This window comes from Dipodomys spectabilis, unplaced genomic scaffold, assembly GCF_019054845.1.
Source record: "Dipodomys spectabilis isolate Male_0828 unplaced genomic scaffold, ASM1905484v1 ptg000264l, whole genome shotgun sequence".
Classification (NCBI taxonomy): Eukaryota; Metazoa; Chordata; class Mammalia; order Rodentia; family Heteromyidae; genus Dipodomys; species Dipodomys spectabilis.
The window spans coordinates 2,617,329-2,621,885 of record NW_024870941.1 but is presented as its reverse complement, the minus strand read 5'-3'; positions in this window follow the sequence as shown (position 1 = coordinate 2,621,885).

Sequence of the window (4,557 nt, the reverse complement as noted above, 5' to 3'; positions counted from 1 at the left end):
GCTGTGTTGTTTGCAGTATGGAGTCTTTCCTGCAACACTATTAGACGGTATTTTGCAGGAAGGAGAGATTAGAATAAGGTAAAAATGGACACAGACTTGGTTCACATCCCAGATCTATCATTTAGGAGTTATATGGCTATGAGCTGGAGGCTCTACTCTGATCCCTAGCTCTTTCTCTCGTGTAGCACAGTTTATCATTGACTCTCTGTAACAAGATGTTGGAGAAAGGAAAGTAATAGAGATCATGCCCAAAAAGGGGGAAGCTCAGTAAATTGTTCTGTTGAGGTGGAAAAAAGTAAAATCTATTTCTTCTCCCCATTGAGTGGCCTGAGGCCCCATGGAAACTGAACTGACCAAAGATAGATGAGCTGGAATAGACTATTTGTTTCAAATGTTCATTGCAGGCCTAACAGAAGTGGAAGGAAGTCCTCCAAAGAGGCCAGACTTGGATGTTTATATTTTATATACCAAGCAAATGAAAGGCCAATACATTTGTAGAGAAGTAGTATGACAAGGAGCAAAGTTTGAAGCCCTTATAGGTAGTGGGAAGTGAAGTATATAGGAAAATCACAGAAAGTAAGGATCACTTTAGTAGGATTTGCTTCTATAAGGGTCCAGCTCAGCAACACTAAATTTTTATGGCAATGAAACCTCTCCAGCAGGCGGGATTTATGACAGTCTTCATTTCTTAGGAAGTTATTGACTTAGACAGAGGAACCTCTATCTTTGAGGGATTCTTCTTCTATTGTCAATTCCTAAGAAGCCTTCAGAGCTCAAAATAATCCATGTGCCAAAGCAGCATGTTTCTGGGTGATTTATTCAGCGCCTCTCCAGTACATTTCCATTGTAACAGGCACATACTTCGTTGCTCAGGCAGTGTTTTTAAAGAAACAAGGCTTTATCCAATAATAGCCATAAGGAATACAATGCAATATGGGTCATTTGGCTTTTGTAAAATTTTGGACGGCTAATTTTTCAAAGATATAACTTTGAGGATTATAAGTCTATCACATGGAAAACACTTTCTGGATGGCTTGTTGGAATGCTGAGTTCTTGTGTTAAGTGCCATCATTTTAAGTATATGTTAAACAGCCAGATGGCCTTTGCTCTATGCCAGGTGTTGTCCATTGTGTTTTATGCATGTGACATCTTTCTCTTGTGTAGCTTGAGTTATCAGTGTCTCTCCAGCCATGAGTGACAGAGAGTTTTAGTAACAATGGGAGTGCACTAGGAAGCAAACCCAACAAGTCTGACCCCAGAACCCATATTTGCAATGACTGAATTTAATAGTGCCATGTATGGCTTTCAAGTGAGTGAATGTCCAATTTGAGCCGATGACCAACTCAGGATTCAAACCAAGTCTGTATGACTTTGAACCCATGCTCCTTGCCCTGTCCCATGCTGTCCTACAGAGGCCCAGGTTTGCAAGGCTAGAAATGCTGGAAGTATTCCATTCTGCTGCTCTGTGTATATGAACTTTCACATGCTTTAACAAAACCAGTCTCCTCTCCAAACCAGGGTTGTCTCAAATATTGACCAATATACATTCAAATTGAACTCCAGGACCTATGTTTTGATTTGCTAAATCTGCCAACCGTCTTCCAAACACACTATTGATTGAGAACAATGCAAGCCCAAACTGAAGGAAAATTGCTTTTTCCACTATGAAAGAGATCCACAGAAACTATAGTCATAAAGTAATAATAAAGTTTAATATGATTACTTGTAATAAGTGGGAGATACTGGTCAACGTAATGAATCAGGTATCAACAAAGAAAGAAATGTGTGTGTAGAATACAGATGCAGATAACTGCTTTCTGTACTCCCACTGAATACAGGTTCACACCAAGTGTCTCTGCTACAAAACTGAGCCCAGGACCAACACAGAAAGAAGTAGGGAAGGAGGAGGAACAAAAAAGATAAGAGACTGAAAAAAGGAATTAAGATAGCCAGGTATCTATTGGAGTGATCAGACTCAGCACGGTTTCATTTAAAATATCTTCAAGGTAGCAATGACAGCCCATTTTATCTACAAGGCTCAGAAAGGTAATGTTGGTATAGCAATCAGGCACTATATGAAAGCATGCTCATTTATTGTCCATATTGTTTGCTCACTTCCATAGCCAGTGGCCTTATGCTGGAGAAAATGCCAACCTTAGATGTGCCAGCCTCCTTCCCTCCTTCCCTTCTCTTAATCCCCCCCTCCTCACTGCTTTGAATATCTTTGAGGGGAACTTAGCACCCTGGAATTTACATGTGAGTAGCTATTGGAGGGAAAAGGCAATGATAAAGCAAATCCCTTTGTCACAGTTCCTGGTGCTAGAGTTTGAATGTTATGCAAGTGCACACAAATTCATTGAACAAAATATGGATTTTTTTCAGGCAATGATTCAAACAGTGTAATTCCTTAGAAAGGTTAACTTATGGTCCAACAAAGTGAATACAGGTACTTGAAAGATGAGGGAAAAGGTCAAGGAGAGGTAGGCGGACAAAGGATGAGAAGCAGGGGAGAATACAGTCATAAAACATAGGCATATCCTACCAAATTAGAAAAACAATTGAAGGGAGGGATAGGGTTGGGGATGATGAAAGGGGTGAGATCAATCATGATGCTAAATGGCAACTCCTTTGTACAACTACTTAAAGACAATTTACCAAAAAAAGTCATGCATCAGAAACAGCAGTGTTGTGAGTAGGGGCCTTGGGAATGTGTTCCGGTTGGGAGGGCTCAGCCATCATCACTGGATTCCTGCCACTATAAAAGGAGATCGATCCTGGGAATGGGCTCACTCTCTCTTGCCTTTCTGTCTTCCATAACATGAGGATGAAGGAAGAAGGCCACAACAGATACTAACTGTGAGAAATAAATGTACATTGTTCATGAATTACCCAGTTGATGTAGTCTTTTACAGCAGCACAAAACTAAGACACGGGCTATTTGTACTGAATGTCACCATATACTAGTGAAGATAGTAGATGGAATGCTTCCGATACACTGTCTTAAATCCTCACCAAACTCTGCTAGCAAGAATCACTGATCTCCATTTTAGAGATGATAAAAACTGAAATTCCAAAAGTAACAAATTAAAAAAAAATGAAACTCCAAGAAAGCCCAATCTCTTCTTTCTCATAAGATGTGTCTGTGTCTAGGGAAATGTGGGGAAGAAACACTAGTGAGATGCCTACGAATAACTAAAAAACAATTCAGTATTTGTTGGGATGCATCAAGAGAAATTTTCACAGGGATTTTCCTTTCCTAATAGGGCAAATCTTTCAAATGCAATTTTCCATGAAGATGGTAAATTCTTGGAATATTTTTTGCCCTCATAATCTTCCAATAGGAAATTTCTACATTTTTCATCTCAAGTGTGTGTACCTTGCATGTTGCATGGAAATTGCATTAATATTTTCACACAGAGATTGCATTGTTATCATGTAGTAATATGTATCAAGAGCATTCTGCGTGGCATGGAATAAACAAAAAGTACTCAGTAAGTATTCACCATTATTCTCTTAGTCTCAGCTTTGCATGTTTAACCAGCATTGCTGGTTTTTACATGACAAATTCCTAAGGGGATAGCTGGCACTACAGAGATTGAAAAAGATGGTGAAAAACCACTCACAGTTGGTAATAGCCATTTCCCTCTTTATGTGTAGAGATGGTATTTGGAGGATATTTCTCATCCACTCAGGAAATTCAAGGAAGAGTTTGAGCATGGTAGTTCACATCTATAATCTCAGCTGTGTGGGATATAGAGGTTGGGAGAATCACAATTTGGCTTTAGCCCAGACAAAAAGTTAGCAGGGTCACCTCAACAAAGTAGCCAGCCGAGTGCATGGGAGGCCATAGGTAGTAGAATCATGGTCCCAGGCTGGCTCTGATCAAAATGCAAGGCCTTGTCTGGAAATATAATTGAAGCAAAAGAACTAGGAACAAAGATCGAGTGGATAAGTGCTTATACAGGAAGTATAAATTCAACTCCCAGTCCTGCCAGAAAAGACATGGAAGGAGAAGAAAACCCAAGGATTTCTGTGTTCTCTAAATGCTGCCCTCTGCCACATTCTCAGGTTTCCTGCTACCTTGTCTGGCATAGGCTAGTGTAAAAGTACTCAAGAATTGCTGTGAGCCCCTCCAACTCTTCTCTTCCCACCACCATAATGAATCAGTGGATAAGCGGGCTTCAGCTACTAGGCTTCCAGGTGGAGAACTAAAAAGTAACTACTAGAACTAACTAGAACATCTACTGACTGCGTGAAGTGAGCTCTATCAAATTGTTTAAACTCAGAAGAATGGACTGTAAAGAGGCAACCTTCATTCAGCCAGAGAAATTATGGGGTTAACTTCTTATCACCATATAACCTTACCTATCTTCACAAGTACAAAGCCATTAACTCCAAAGAATTAAAGGATTCACTAATTCTAATGAATCCCCATACATTGTCCTCAAATATATTCCACACATTGATGCGTCAATGTGCAGAATATATTCCTATACTAATAACGGGGCTGGTTCCAACATTGGTTTGTTTGCTTCCAGGTCGCCAGAATATCGCAGC